We start from the raw sequence: 17,091 nt of genomic DNA, 5'->3' as shown, positions 1-17,091 counted from the left end.
TAGCCCAGTGGTATGAAGATAGACACAAAATTCTGGAGTAACTCAGCGGGTCAGGCAACATCTCTGGAGAGAAGGAATGGGTAACATTTTGATTTAAGACCCTTCTTCAGACTGATGAATATTGATTTCTCTAACTTCAAGTAACCCCAGTGCCTCTCTATCCCTCCCCCACCCAAGTTGCACTAGCTTCTCGTTTTCATCCAACAAACAGCTAACAATGGCCTGTTTCCTTTATCATCGTTACCTTTTTGCATATCTTTCATACATTGTTCTTTATCTCTACATCATCATCTATATCTCTAGTTTCCCTTATCCCTAACCAGTCTGAAGAAGGGTCTCGACCCGAGACTTCACCCATTCCTTCTCTCCAGAGATGCTGCCTCTCCAGCTGAGTTACTCCAGCTCTTTGTGTCTATCTTCAGTTTAAATCAGCATCTGCAGTTCCTTTCTACAGATAAATGCACAGGTCCACCACCGATTTTTCGGCATCCTTGGTTCCAAAGACTTTCTAAGTTGTCCGTATTCAGGACTTACAGAGGTCATGGACTCCAGGTGGAGTCCCAACGGCACCGGAATGGTCCGTCTTGGCCACCAAGACCCACAAAGTCGTCCTTGGTAATCGACTGTGGGAACGGACCTGTCGGCTCTGGCCGGGCCGGGGTTTCACAGCCTCAGCTGCAGGGGCAAATTCCACTCGCCCATCTTGAGGTCAAGATCAGCCTCCTCACCCGGCCTAGGCGGCACATTCTCGGGGCGACTTCCCAGGGGGATTTCATGTGCGCTCTCGGAATTTTGTCCAGATTAAAGGAGGTGCCGGACCAACAGTTGCCTGAAAATCGGTGGTGGACCTGTATAATCAATTATAAGATATATTAGGCAAACTCAACCATCATTGGTGAGTTAATTGGTGAGTTAATAATAACCATAACTTCATGGTGCAATCTTAGTGGTACAAACTTCGGAGACGTCAGTGCTGAGGTAGGGTTGTGGTCAGGGTTGTGTAAGGTGATTCAAGAGCCTGAAGGTTGATGGTTGATGGGAAGACTTCCCTTGAATCGGTTGTGACGAATGTACAGATGTTTTCAAAATCTGCTTGGGGCTTGTATTGCGCATACGCAGTAGGTTGCGGCCCACAATAACGTTCAGTTGCAGGACACAGCTACACAACCTCAGAAAATCAAAGACAAGGAACACTGTGCACTTAACTGTCATACAACACCAAATGGGATTGCTGGGAGTTTGCACTTAAGGAACATTTAGAAGAGAGGAAATCCCACTGTTCCCACAATACCAGTCTGATTATCTGGCCATTGATTCAATTGAGCCAGCACCGCCATTCAATATTTTGGTACATCCAAAATCAGTACCCCGTTCCTGCTTTCTCCCCATATCCCTTGATTAGCAATTCCCCATTCTGCCCCCAACGTGCAGAAGCAGACAAAAAAAAATGAGCAAAGGTTTGGCAGGAGCTGTGCTTGTGACCTCTGCCACTGAGTTTGCCTGCTTGACTTTGGTGAACTCAATTTCCCCCACACTTCCTCTATCATTGACCCATTAAATTCAAATCAGCTCTGACAGCTTATAAAATGTCTGCAGATTCTGCAGTCAGTACTAGCTCTCTGCAGTAATGACGGAGGCCTTGAGATGTTTGAGGCACTACACTAGATCTGAAAAGATTAAAGGATGATTAGCAAAGGTCTCATTGTGACTATGACAGGGCAATAGTAATGAATTGTTTGCACAGTAATGAGAGGTCACACAGTTAAGGTCATCACAAGAATTAAATGAGTAGAATGAGAAAACATGCAGACTGAGACTAATGTTCTCCACCACAAAGCATTGCTGATGCTAAATCTATGAATTATTTTAAAAGGGAAGGGAGGAGCTGATAGTTACAACATTAAATAACCATATAACATATAACAATTACAACACGGACACAGGCCATCTCGGCCCTACAAGTCCGCGCCGAACAACTTTTTTCCCTTAGTCCCACCTGCCTGCACTCATACCATAACCCTCCATTCCCTTCTCATCCATATGCCTATCCAATTTATTTTTAAATTATACCAACAAACCTGCCTCCACCACTTCCACTGTAAGCTCATTCCACACCACTACCACTCCCTGAGTAAAGAAGTTTCCCCCTCATGTTACCCCTAAACTTCTGTCCCTTAATTCTGAAGTCATGTCCTCTTGTTTGAATCTTCCCTATTCTCAAAGGGAAAAGCTGATCCACGTCAACTCTGTCTATCCCTCTCATCATTTTAAAGACCTCTATCAAGTCCCCCCCTAACCTTCTGCGCTCCAGAGAATAAAGACCTAACTTATTCAACCTTTCTCTGTAACTTAGTTGTTGAAACCCAGGCAACATTCTAGTAAATCTCCTCGGTACTCTCTCTATTTTGTTGACATCCTTCCTATAATTGGGCGGCCAAAATTGTACACCATACTCCAGATTTGGTCTCACCAATGCCTTGTACAATTTTAACATTACATCCCAGCTTCTATACTCAATGCTCTGATTTATAAAGGCTAGCATACCAAAAGCTTTCTTTACCACCCTATCTATATGAGATTCCACCTTCAAGGAACTATGCACGGTTATTCCCAGATCCCTCTGTTCAACTGTATTCTTCAATTCCCTACCATTTACCATGTACGTCCTATTTTGATTTGTCCAGCAATGGCTCGGCAATATGTCCGAGCAAGACCACGTAAGTCATTGTCGTACATCGGTGAGGCACAGGTACAAGGAAAATCTTGCTTGTAACAACAACACTTTCAAACAATCAAGATGCTGCTCAACCTGCTGAGTCACTCCACGAGATCACTTGTTGCTCCAGATTCCAGTATCTGCGGGCTCTTGTGTCATCATTACATGGAGGCTGGCTAATCTGCACAAGCACCATCAATGACTACAAATCTTCACACGTGTGCCTTCCTGAGACCTCAGAGATGGTGTTACAATCTCAGTCACAGAGGCTGACGTCAGAAGATCCTTCAGCAGGGTGAACCCTTGGAAATCAAGTTGGACGAATTACAGATGACAATGAGTCAGAGTATTGAAGGGAGATCAATCGACTGACGGAATAGTGCCAGAACAATAATCTTGCTCTCAACATTAGTAAAACCACGGAACTGATTGGTGACTTTGGAAGAGGAAAATCGAGGATCCACAAACCTGCCTTCATTGACGGGACGGTGATGGAGTGAGTCAAAAAGGTCAAATTCCTGGGCATGCATGTCTAGGAAGATCAGTCCTGGACCCAGCACATTGATACAATCATCAAGAAAGCCCCACCACCTCTACCTCCTGAGAAGATTCGGTATGTCAATGAATATGCTCTTGAAGTTCTACAGGTGTGCAGTGGGGAGCACATTGACTGGTCGCATCACAACCTGGTTTGGCAACTGAATCGTCCAGGAGCGAAGAAGATTGCAAAAAGTGGTGAACACTGCCCAATCCATCATTGGTCCTGAGTTCCCCACCATCGAAGGTATCCACAGTAGTTGCTGCCACAAAAAGACAGCTAGCGTCATCAGAGGCCCAAACCACACTGGCCGCAATTTCACTTCACTGTATAGGAACCTGAAAACAGTAAAGCTCAGGTTCAGGAACAGCTTGTTTCCTACAACCATCAGGCTATTGAACACTATCACCTCCAAATAAGCCACAAACTAGGTACATGGGCAGGTACATGGATCGGACAGGTTTGGAGGGATATGGATAGAGCACAGGCAGGTGGGACCAGTGTAGCTGGGACATGTTGGCCAGTGTGTGCAAGTTAGGCTGAAAGGCCTGTTTCCACACTGTATCACTATGACTCTATGACTACTTGGGGACATTGTTTTTGTCTTTTTATTTGTCGTGTTGCTGCAAGTAAGAATTTAATTGTTGTTTCGGGACATATGGCTATAAAACACTCTTGATTCTTGATTTGTTTTTTGAAGTATTCAGCAGCCAAAGGATTGATAACCTAGTTGCTACCTTCAAAAATACTCCCAAATCCCTTTATAAGAAACACGTATTTGTGACGTCTCATTTCATTTGCAACTGGTACTGCCTAAACTTTGAAAGATCTTATCTTGCACTTTGGAAATGTCAGAGCTTCTTACGTTAAACTGATGCACTATCGGGTTGTGCTGTCAGCGATGGCAGCCTCGTTACAGTCTGTCTGTCTTTTCGTCTTTTTTGATATTTTTAGTGTGTTTTATATAGTATGTGTTTCTTACCTTGCCAGAGATGCATTTTTTTTCTGGATCATATGTCCGGTTGCTCTGCGGCCTAACATCATGGAGCTGGCGGCCTTGCTCGAGGCAGACTTTGAGCCCCACCGGGATCGCTGCTCCAACCCCGGCCTGTGGATTTCAACATCGGGAAGCTCTCAGTCTCGAGTAGAGACTGATGTCTGGAAGCTCCAAGCCGCAGGAAGTTCGACCAGCCCCGACTCGGGAGTCCGATCGCCCGGAGCAGGGAGCTGAGATCCCCCCCAATGCTGGAGCTTGATCACCCCGATGTGGGGGGTTCGACCGTCGGTTGCGGGAGCCAATATCGCCCCGACAACGGAAGGTTCGAGGTTGGCGGGAGAACAAAGAAGGGAAGAAGATTGAACTTTTTTTTGCCTTGCATCACAGTGAGGAAAGTGGGGGAGTCGCTGTGGTGGATGTTCATGTTAAAACTGTACTTGGGTGTTTTGTTGCTCTTTATTGGTAACTGATGACTGTATGACAATCTGAATTTCCATAATTGGTACATGTGACAAACTCACCTTGGAATCTTATTGAGGACAATTTACTGTGTGATACTTCAATGGAAATTAAATGTAGCATCGAGGGCTAGCTTTTTTGAAATAGTTCAGTATGGCACAATATCATCAGAAATCTGAAGGTGAAGCAAACCATTTTTCGCTGAGCTATTGAATTCATAATTATCAACTACAAAAAAAATCTAGGTTGCATCTCAGTGAACATTAACGTAACATGGAACAAAAAGTGCCAAGCAAAGGGAATAGGTTATTCATCTCACCAGTGACATAATCACTCAAAACGCTCTGTCCCACGGTACGAGTTCATTCCAAGAGCTCTCCCGAGTTTAAAAAAAATCAAACTCGTGATAAGCACGGCGAATGAATGTAGTGGGTACGTCGGAGCCCGGGGACGTCCCTTAGCGGCTCGTAACGCTAACGGCAGGTACTTGGGAAGACTCGCTATTGGCAGGTAAGCACGGGAAGACTCGTGAAGATTTTTCAATATGTTGAAAAATGTCCACGAGAGCCCCGAGTACTGACGAGTGGCCATTACCGTAAATCTCCGAGTTCGAATCAGGGCAAACTCGTGAGAGCTCTTGGAATGAACTCGGCTTTTACTGTGCAATTTTACTATTCGTTGATAATGACTTCAGTCTCATTCACAATAGCTCGACTGAGATGAAGTTTGAAGGTGAATTTCCCAAAGACTTAATTGAGGTGTAGGTCCTCACTTGCAAGACTCACCCATTGGGAGAATTATACTCCCAAATAAATGTTAGCTGGAAAACCAAGAGCTACTCATACACTACTTGCAAGAGGGATGAAGGTAAAGCAAGACCAAGAAATTCCAGTTTAATGTAATGGTTGTGCTAGCTCCGTGGCCCATTATGCCAAAGGGCAGTTAGGAACAGGTCTCGGGATGGGTTACCCAGCCGTCAAGAATCTACATCCAATGAGCCAGATGCCGAACCATCAGGGTTTCTGAACAGTCAAATATAAGATTATCGGAAATTACCGTGTTGCATTTCATTCATGGTGAGTAGTTCTAAAACTGCATTGTCCTAAAGCAAGGAGTTCCAGGTAACCTCGTGACCAGCCACTTGGGTTTTACTGGCACACAATGCCTTCCATCACAATGTTACAAGAAGATATCTGTGTTCAATAAAATGTGAGTTGCTTTATGGAGACTCAGGTTTATCAAAATAATTCTGAAAATAGAAATATTTGCCTGTATACAGTATTTTCAGCATCTCGAGATTCCTGGAAGTGTTTCACAACTGAAAAAGTAGTTTTAAGTACCAGTGTTGGACCAACAGCAACCATTTTATGTAGAGGACACTCTCACAAACAGCAATAAAGTAAAATTGATAACAGGATGATATTGGTACAGGACCCGAATAATAACTCTCATACACCTGTCTGAGTTAGAGCCAGGAGGTCTGTGGGGATAAGCAAGGTCTCAGTCTGAAGAAGGGTTCCAACCCGAAACATCACATCCATTTTCTCCAGAGATGCTGCCTGACCGAGTTAGTCCACCATTTTGCATTTACCTTTGGTATAAACTAACATCTGCAGTGCCTTCCTACACACGTCAGTCTGAATGTTTTATCCAAAAGTACTACACTGGCATCTAACGCAATGGGACTTGAATCCACAATGTTCAGTCTGGGCCAGTATATTGGCAACTGCATGGTAGCTAACACTTTAATACTGAGTGGTAAATTAACACATTAGAGAGAAGTGTTCTTAAGTAGCGTGGAAAATATAATGATTTGTAAAGTGAATTTAATGTTTGGTTTTTCTGAAAAAAATAGCAGTGAATTAAATTATTAGGCACCTATACGACTTTGAATTATTGACTGACTCAGTAATTAATTGTGCAATAACTTGTGGGGGGGAATTTATAATGATAGCTTTAGCTGGAGTTGCATGGTAATTCTCATTAAATCCCAATGGATTTTGAGCAAACCAACCACCTGAAAGAATCAATCACAAATATCTGGAAAATAAAAGCATCTCTTGCTGGTTAATGAGGATATTACTGTGTTCCTTCATTTTAAGTGGGTTTGAGTGCACCAACAGGTTACAGACTGACTGAGTAGACTTCAGGGCTGGTCCCACTTGGGCGTCATTTGCGCGTCACGCAGGTGGCGTGCGAAGATTTTGTGAATCCCAAAATCCTACGTCACCATGCGCTTGCAATGCACGCCATGCGCGCATCACGTGCGCATCACAACGCGTGCATTGTGCGTCATGGCCCGTAAATGATGTCGCGTAAATGACGCCCAAGTGGGACTACCCTTCACTGTTGCCGTTGGTATTCATATGCTGGGTCCGCCCTGCCTTCCCACAAATGTTGTGCTTCCAGTGTGCAAAGGTTTCCATTGTTTGCTTCATAATGAAGATTCTTTCAACAAGATAATAACTCTGTGGCTGTGATGATATATTTGCCTAATGTTGGCAGCTTGAAAAAACTCACGTTTCTCCATTCCCTCGATGTCTTCTGCCCGCAGTTGTAGTGAGCTCATTCAAGAGCAGGTTGTATCATCTCTCTGTAAGCGCGACCCGAAAGAGCAAGCTGGACAAAATAGTCCAGCTTAGTCTGGAACGATGTAGGGTTCAGTCTGAAGGTGCTCAATGATGTCTCAAGTGTTGGATTGTATTCCTAACAATTATAATGTTTGGTGCTGCTTTGTATTGGTGTGAATGGGAACAGGGCCTCTGAGAGGAATTTTATCAGTGGGTACAAAGTTTATTTCGGGCCCCCTTCCCTTCTCCATTAGTCATCCTGTTTTTATCCACTACCGTTTTATACCATGAGCTGTAGCCTGTAAGGCAAACAGGGCTATGGAAGATGAGAGAGGGGTGGAATGGAGCGCTCTGTTGACTTTCTGCATTTGAGGCCTTATGCCCCTATCCTTCCTCCATGATAAATATAAATAAATATAAATAAAAGGATCAGAAAGAAGAAAGCACATTTGTTTTGAACATCTTTGTTTATGATACAGTACAGAAAAGGAGAAATAATTCACATTGAAACATCCTTTTATATTTCAATGCAGATCAGATCATCAGAAGACATATTTATTAGTAAATAGTAAAAGAAGGTGGAAAGGCTTAGTATTTTCTTTAAATAAAGAATTCCTGGCCTTTTTTTGTGAAAAATTTTGAATCACAGCGTGAAAATATATTGTTCTGGCAATGTTTGATTCAATACTTAGCCTGGCCAAATCCACAAGACGTTCCTGAGACTGATCAGCTTGAGTTTGCTAAATGACCTCTCTGCAGAAGGTACTGTTGCTGGAATTGTTAATAGTATTCTTAAGCTAACACAAACATTTGGAAACAGGTCACCAAGTCTGTACTCTGTTAACAAGTTCAACAGATCTAATGGCTTTAACTGTGCATTTTCAAAATTCACCCTCCCACTAACATCACTCAGACACCCAGTCATCACCCACTCACACATGCCCACTCACACACACCCACACACACCCACTCACACACACTCACTCACACACCCACTCACTCACCCACTCACACACACCCACACACACACACTCACACATACACATCCCAGGGCTGCCAAATTGGGTGAGAGTTGGGAGTGGGAAATTGCAAGAGACCAAGTCCGAGGGAGCGTAGCGACCAAGGGGGGTGTGAGGGTGTGGGAGGGGGGTGTCCCCCCTCCCATTGGTACAGAGCGTGAGAAATTTGTGATCAGCGTGACAGCGTGGGAATTTGGACAAATGTGTGAGTCTCACGCTCAATGCGTGAGAGTTGGCAGCCCTGCCACCCGCACCCCACCCACACACACCCACTCACTCACACCCGCACACACACCACACTCACACACACCCACACACACACACCCACACACACACCCACCCCCACTCACACACACACACACCACTCACACACACACCCACACCCACTCACCCACACCCACACCCACTCACACACACCCACAGAAGGCACACACACCCACACCCACTCACCCACACCCACACCCACTCACACACACCCACACCCACTCACACACACCCACACCCACCCACCCACACCCACCCACACACACGCCCCCACACACTCACTCACACCCACCCACCACACACACACACACTCACACACTCCCACACACACACCCACACACACACCCACACACACACACACAAACACACACACCCACACACCCACCCACACACACACACACCCACACACCACTCACACACACCCACACACACACACACACACCCACTCACACACACACACACACACACACACACACACACTCACACACACCCACACACACACACACACACACACACACCCACTCACACACACACACCCACTCACACACACACACACACACACACACACCCACACACACCCACTCACACACACACACCCACTCACACACACACACACACACACACACACACACCCACTCACACACACCCACACACACCCACCCACACACACACACCACCACACACACCCACTCACACACCCACACACACCCACACACACACCCACACACACACACACACACACCCACTCACACACACACACACACACACACACACACACACACACACACACACACACACACACACACACACACACACACACACCCACCCACACACACCCACACACACACACCACACACACACCCACACACACACACACACACGCACACACACACACATCTACACCCACACACACATACACCCACCTACCCACACCCACAAACACCCACCCCCACACACTCACCCACCCACTCCAGACTGGTCCCTCCACCGACACTCCTCGACACTCCGTTGGACCGCGGCACCGCCTGCCCGAACACCACGGGGCCGAGATGGCCACCACCAGGAGCAACAATAACATCCACCACCTCACCGCCGACCCGGTCAAACCCAGGCCAGACCACTGAAACTGCCGCGGCCGCCGACTCTCACCACCTCCCTGGGCGAGGCTACGTCTGTCGTCGATTATCACCACCTCCCTGGGTGGGCACACCGCAGCCACTGTCGCCAACCTGCACTGTCTTCAGAAAGCCACCGATGCTGCTGCCCGTATCTCTACTCCAGCCACCCACGGGCCTCCACCAGCGACTCCGCCGACCCTCGCCTCTCCACCAGCGGGCCACAGCCATCACCTCACCAGAGGTCCAGGCGGCACGAGGCCCACAACCTCCACGATGCAGACAGCACGTGGTCTGACTTTGCTGGGACCTGGGGCTCCCCCCCACCTTCTACAGGGAAGACCCTTCAGTAGTGATGGGTCTTCCCCTTCCCCCTCTCTCAATCAGGTTACCCCGACCTCACACTGTTAAAATTCCCCGCTTTATTATGGATCACAATTTCTACGAATTGCGATATATAAAACTATGTAGGCTCACACAAAATGTGAATGCTAGTCTCCACAAAATATATGCAAACATTTTCTAAGATTTCAGGAAATTCCCGGGCCCCCTCCTTTGGCTCCCGGGCCCCCTTTTGGACCCCGGGCCCGGGTATGATGTACCCCCTGCACCCCCTTCTCATAGTCTCTGAATGGGAATGTCAATATGATCACCACAAGGGAAAAAACGATCTGAGATAATTAATTGAAGTTGTGGCGACTGCTAAGCTATTTATCAACTAAAGGATTCAGAAATTACATGAAGTGTTTTTTTATCTTGAGATAGTGAGAATTAATATTTGTTTTCTTGTTGTGAGTTCTCCATGACTTAATGATACTTTGCCCACAGACATGTGCTAGGCTGCCTAGACCATAATTTCAGTCATGAATGTCTGCTGGAATATTGAGAGAAGTTTAATAACAATTAATAAGCAAATAAGTTATAAAAAAATTAATCAGGAATAAATTCGACAAATCAAACTTAAAATTCGGGCACTATCTTATTCAACGCCTCACTCTACCCTCACTTTTTAGACCCTTGCCAGTTCTTCCCTATGTCCTGCAGAATGCATTGGTCAGACACATTGTGACTTCTGATACCCATGCAGGCATCTTATTCTGGGAATTTCACTCCGCAAAGGGTAATTGAGGGGGGAAAAGAGCTTTCTTCTGCAACTGGCCGAACTGGAAACAAAGTCAGCTACGTTCTGTCTAGTACTTTTGCCTGCAGGCACATGGACATATCCTTCTAGAATCAGAGTGGTTACAGTGTGGAAGAAGACTGATCACTGCATCAAGTCCACAACGGCTGTCTGAAAGAGTAATCTCATTAGACCTCTTCCTATTGCACAAATTCCATTTATTTTCCAGATACTCATCCAGCTCCCTTTTGGCCATGACAATTAAAACCACCTCCGTCGACATCCGCATATCCACCGCAATGCCCAGTGATCCCCACAGTGATAGTTTAGAGATACAGCACGGAAACGGGCCCTTTGGCCAACCGGGTCCGCACCGACCAGCGATCCTCGCTTGTTAACACTATCCTACACAACCTAGGGACAATTTACATTTATACTAAGCCAATTAACCTACAAACCTGTACGTCTTAGGAGTGTGAGAGGAAACCTAAGATCTCGGAGAAAACCCCACGCCGGTCACAGGGAGAATGTACAAACTCCATACAGACAGCACCCGTAGTCGGGATCGACCCCGGGTCTCTGGCGCTGTAAGGCCCTATGTGGAGTATGAGTCAGGGATACAAAGACCTGAAACAAAATTGCTTCTCTAGCCCATTCTCTTGCCTGGCAATAACCACTTCATGTTGGAATTTGCCCTTGAAATTTTGGATTGGCCAATTCTTTTCCGCTGTAGAAATAGGACTTTGATGTCCCTTTGCAAATATAATTACTTTGTCTTTATGCGGAGTAGATGAAGTTTAGCTGGCAATTAATTTTCAAAGTGAAGTGTGACTAGATCTCCATAGTTACTATGTACAATAGACAATAGGTGCAGGAGTAGGCCATTCAATATGATCATGGCTGATCATCCCCAATCAGTACCCCTTTCCTGCCTTCTCCCCGTATCCCCTGACTCTGCTATTTTTAAGAGCCCTACCTAGCTCTCACTTGAAAGCATCCAGAGAACCTGCCTCCACCGCCCCCTGAGGCAGAGAATTCCACAAATGTACACTTAAACATCATAAAAACAGAAAAAGCTGGAATCGCTCAGCAGGTCAGGCCACAACTGTGTGAAGAGAAACTGAGCCAGAGTTTCAGGTCATAGATCCTTTATCATCACAGTGTGTTGGAATGAACTGCAGATGCTGGTTTAAACCGAAGGTAGACACAAAAAACTGGAGTAACTCAGTAGGACAGGTAGCATCTTTGGAGAGAAGGAATGGGTGACGTTTCGGGTCGAGATCCTTCTGCCTGTCCCGCTGAGTTATTCTAGCTTTGTGCCTCTTATCTTTATCATCACAGGATACGCTCTGACCTACTGTATGATTCTGGCATTTTCTGCATTCTGTATTTCAGATTTCCAACATCTTCAGTTAGATTTTTGGTTTTCCTTGCGGCATGTCTCGTGTGAGAGGAATTGCTTTGATCTTGGGAAGCAAATGTTTGCTTGAAGTAGCGTAAATGGTGCTAGATTTTTAAGTTCCCATACTTCCATGCCACTGTTAGCTCCTTGGAGTGAAGGGACATAGTTATTGGTGGCTAATATTATTGGATTAATAACCAGTTAATGGCTGGTCAAATGCTATCATGGAAGAATGGGAATTTTTAACAAACAAAAAAAGAAATAAGGACCTGGTACTAGTGCAAGTGATCAGGAAGCTTTCATGTTATCATAGAACCATATACAGGCACAAAAAGAGTAATTCAGCAGGACACGCAGTATCTCTGGAGGGAAGGAATGGGTGACACTTCTTCAGACTGGACTTTCGGGTCTGAAGAAGGGTCTCGAGCTGAAACATCACCCATTCCTTCTATCCTGAGATGGTGCCTGTCCTGCTGAGTTACTCCAGCTTTTTGTGCCTATATCTTTGGTTTAAATCAGCATCTGCAGTTCCTTCTTACACACAGAATCATGGAAACAGCCCCTCTTTAAGATAACCCCTAAAGTCCTCGCCAGCCCAACCTCTCCCTGTAACCTACAGCCAGATGAGATCAGTTTAAGGCGGCATCGTGTTCGGCATGAACAGTGCTGTGCTATGTTCGATCTACAAACCTACTAATCATGTCTTGTGCACTCCCAACCAAATCATTGGTATAATCCTGCGGCACACAACTAGTCACAGACCTCCAGTCGGGAAATCAACCTTCCACCATCACCCTCTGCTTCCTTCCATGACGCCAATTTTCTATCCATTTGGCAAAATCCTGGATTCCATGATCAAGGTTACTGCAAAAAGCATTGATGTGTTTTGAGGAAGATAGCCTGCTATCCTTACCCCAGCTGGATGTTATGTGACTGCAATGTTGTTAACTACAGTGAAGTGATGAAAGCAGCCTGGCCGGGCATTATTGATGAGCATTATTAATGTAGCATGCGTTACAGTCATGACGGTGATGGCCATGCCTGGTGAATAACTCTTTTATGAAATCAGAGCTCAACAACAGGGTAAATATCTTTCATGTATGGTATGCTGTTATTTTAACAATAAGCGGTTCAAATCACCTGCTGACCTCTTTGAAGCACTTCCCTGCAATTATGAATAATGTCAATAAATACAAGGCTCAGTTTAGCACCAACGAAATCTTTGTTCAGTTGAGTGATTCCACAGCATTCAGCGTTTTCAGGAATGCACAGTACACCCTCCAGAAAGAGATGTGAGGCTGTAAGAGTAATAGTAATGCTGGTGCCTTTGCCCATTCTTGCACATTGCTGAGCATTATACGGTAAGGGATGAATAGAGAAACCCGTGCACTTACAGTATCTACAGCGAGTCCACCGTGTAATGAACGTAATTGGGTGAGAAGGAAATCTATATAGAGAGCCTCCTCCTCTCTGTAATTATTCACTTGATTTAACATCAGTTATCTGCAGCATATGAAGGCACTCAGGTTTTTGCGACTGTCATATTTTTTCAATTTTTATTTATCGCAATTTAGACACCAGTGTCAGACTTCACACTACTCGATTGAGAGAGACACCACAAGTGAATTACTGAATCACCCCTGCCATCGGGAAGATGGTACAAGAGCCTGAAAACTGTAACGTTCAGGTTCTTCCCGATGGCCATGAGTCTATTGAACACCACAACCTCAAATAAGCTCTGAACTACATAGACTATTATTGTTATTATTGCATTATTATTTTGTTTTTTATGTGTACGTATGTGTGCGTACAGATCATATATATATGCAGGATAGTGTTAACATGCGAGGATCGCTGGTCGGTGCGGACCTGTATGTTGGCCAAAGGGCCCGTTTTCAAACGTGCTGTCTGTCAACTCTGACTAAACTAAACTAAAAAAGATCAGAGAGACTAAAAAAATAGATTCAAATCCCCACAATGTGTGTAGTGATATGCTGCATGCACTGTGGTAGCAATACCGCTGCAAATAGGGAATGGTCTGCTGTTGGAAAAGATTAGTGCCAAAAACAACAAGAAGCTGGAAAGACAAATGGTTTTGTGGAACTGCAGATTGAATAAGGAAAGCCAGTCCCATGGTAGGTAATAACTTCACTTTAGTTCCTTTATTAAAAACAACTGCTTGGCTCTGTGTTATGGAGAGGCAAAACAAACCATAAATAAAATTAACAGTTAAAGATCATTGTAATAATAGCTGTTAAAATGGAGGGCAAGGAGAAGGTCCAGCACTGCATATTCCACAGTAATAAAAACTGGATTGGCATTCTAAATAACTCCCTTCTGATAGTGACAACACGCCAAAAGTACTTATTTGGCTAGGAAGTGCTTATCCATGCCCCAAGGCTGTTAAAAACACCAAATATCATTTTTTTCATTTTTTTCACCTTCTTCCTGAAATAATAGGCTGCAACCTCGCTCCTTCAGTCTACAGTTCCTGTTGGGAACATCTGCTTCTCAGATAAACTTGCAAGTCAGTAGTTATGAGGCGAGTAACCTGAAACTCTACCCCAATTACACCCAGGGCATAATTTAATTGTCTCTCAAAATAATGATATTCCAATTAACAGCAGGGACATAAGGCTATTCAGTCTAGCAGGCTTATGTTGGGCAGGTGGAGATAAAACATTCTTTGTAACCGAAAATCTCTACCACTTTGGAGACACTGAATTGGTCTGTTTGCATCAAGCACCATTTGCTTCCATGAATACTTCGATAGCTTATCAGGGCAAGGTGCTACAATCAAATAAATGACTCCAACCACTCAAACATAGAAAATAGGTGCAGGAGTAGGCTATTCGGCCTTTCGAGCCTGCACCGCCATTCAATATGATCATGGCTGATCATTCAACTCAGTATCCCTACCTGCCTTCTCTCCATACACCCTGATCCCTCTAGCCACAAGGGCCACATCTAACTCCCTCTTAAATATAGCCAATGAACTGGCCTCAACTACCATCTGTGGCAGAGAGTTCCAGAGATTCACCACTCTCTGCATGAAATTTTTTTTTCTCATCTCGGTTCTAAAGGATTTCCCCTCTATCCTTAAGCTGTGACCCCTTGTCCTAGACTTCCCCAACATCAGGAACAATCTTCCTGCATCTAGTCTGTCCAATCCCTTAAGAATTTTGTAAGTTTCTATAAGATCCCCCCTCAATCTCCTAAATTCTAGCGAGTACAATCCGAGTCTATCCAGTCTTTCTTCATAAGAAAGTCCTAACATCCCAGGAATCAGTCTGGTGAACCTTCTCTGCACTCCCTCTATGGCAACAATGTCCTTCCTCAGATTTGGAGAACAAAAACTGTACTGATAGTGACAACACGCCAAAAGTACTCCTAGGTGTGGTCTCACCAAGACCCTGTTACAAACTGCAGCAGGACCATTTTTTTCACCTGCTGAAATACAGGCTGCAACCTCGCTTTTCACCCGTACAGTTCCGTTGGGAAAATCTGCTTCCGAAAACCGGCCAGTTTTATGAGGCGAGTCGTCTGCGCACCCAATTACTCCCGTTTTAATTGTCTCTCCAAATAATGACCCGAACAGACCCACGGGCAATTCAGTCAGGTCTGTTATTACTGCAGCGGGAGGCCTCCTCCCCGGAGACCGGGAGACTCTTAAACATCTGTAAACATTGCTTAAATGTTTTTGCATCAGTTAGTTTGGAGGGCTTTTATGCGAAGGGGGGGGGGCAAGGGGTACAATCAAATTCTTAGTCCCCTACCTGGTCGGAGAGGCGGGGAAACACAGAAAATTACCGGTGCCGGAGTGCAGTAAGCTCCGCAGCGCTGTGGCCGGTGGGGCAATATGCGTCGGCGGTTGTAGCATCCGACCCCGTATCCTACCCCTGGCTGCATAGACCCTGATCCAAATCCACAAGGCCGGACGCCCCAGCTCCCTCGAAATGTTGCCAATGAACGTCGCTGGATTTGGAGCAGCGCAGTTACAAGGGTCACCAGTCTCTGCCGAAATCGGAGCTCTCAACTCGGTTCTAAAGGCGGCCGGACGGAGCCCCCAGCTCCGACGCCTTGTCCTAGGCTTCGCCGACCAGGTAGGGGACTAAGAATTAAAGTTTCCCCCTTCACCCCTACTCCACCACCACTACATAAAATCCCCCCTCAATCTCCTGAATAACATTTAGCGAGTGCAATCCGAGTCTCCCAGTCGTTCTTCATAAGAAAGTCCTAACATCCCAGGAATCAGTCTGGTGAACCTTCTCTGCACTCCCTCTATGGCAACAATGTCCTTCCTCAGATTTGGAGAACAAAACTGTACGCAATACTTCAGATGTGGTCTGGTCACCAAGACCCCGTACAAGTGCAGCAGGACCTCCCTGCTCCTATACTCAAATCCTTTTGGTATGAATGCCAACATACCATTCACTTTCATCACTGCCTGCTGCACCTGCATGCCTACTTTCAATGACTGGTGTAATATGGCACCCAGGTCTGTTGCATCTCCCCTTTTCCTAATCGGCCACCATTTAGATAATAGTCAGCTTTCCTGTTTTTGCCACCAAAGTGGATAACTTCACATTTATCCACATTATACTGCATCTGCCATGCATTTGCCCACTCACCCAGCCTATCCAAGTCCCCTTCTAGCATCCTCCTCACAGCTAACACTGCCCCCCAACTTCGTGTCATCCGCAAACTTGGAGATGTTGCATTCAATTCCCTCATCCAAATCATTAATATATATTGTAAATAGCTGGGGTCCCAGCACTGAGCCTTGTGGTACCCCACTAGTCACTGTCTGCCATTCTGAAAAGGACCCGTTTACTCCTACTCTTTGCTTCCTGTTTGCCAGCCAGTTCTCTATCCACATCAATACTGAACC

General features: G+C 45.5%; 2 protein-coding genes across 2 annotated transcripts in view; one reads left to right on the top strand and one right to left on the bottom strand.

Annotated features, from left to right (window-relative positions):
- LOC129704214 (catenin alpha-3-like) overlaps window positions 1–17,091 on the bottom strand; it is a 959,161-nt gene that overhangs the window by 595,236 nt on the left and 346,834 nt on the right. The gene's annotated exons all lie outside the window — the stretch shown is intronic.
- Window positions 1–17,091, top strand: part of LOC129704216 (leucine-rich repeat transmembrane neuronal protein 3-like) — a 236,515-nt gene that overhangs the window by 63,453 nt on the left and 155,971 nt on the right. The gene's annotated exons all lie outside the window — the stretch shown is intronic.

This window comes from Leucoraja erinacea, chromosome 15 (assembly GCF_028641065.1).
Source record: "Leucoraja erinacea ecotype New England chromosome 15, Leri_hhj_1, whole genome shotgun sequence".
NCBI classification, from domain to species: Eukaryota; Metazoa; Chordata; class Chondrichthyes; order Rajiformes; family Rajidae; genus Leucoraja; species Leucoraja erinaceus.
This window is presented reverse-complemented; position numbering and strand designations above follow the sequence as displayed.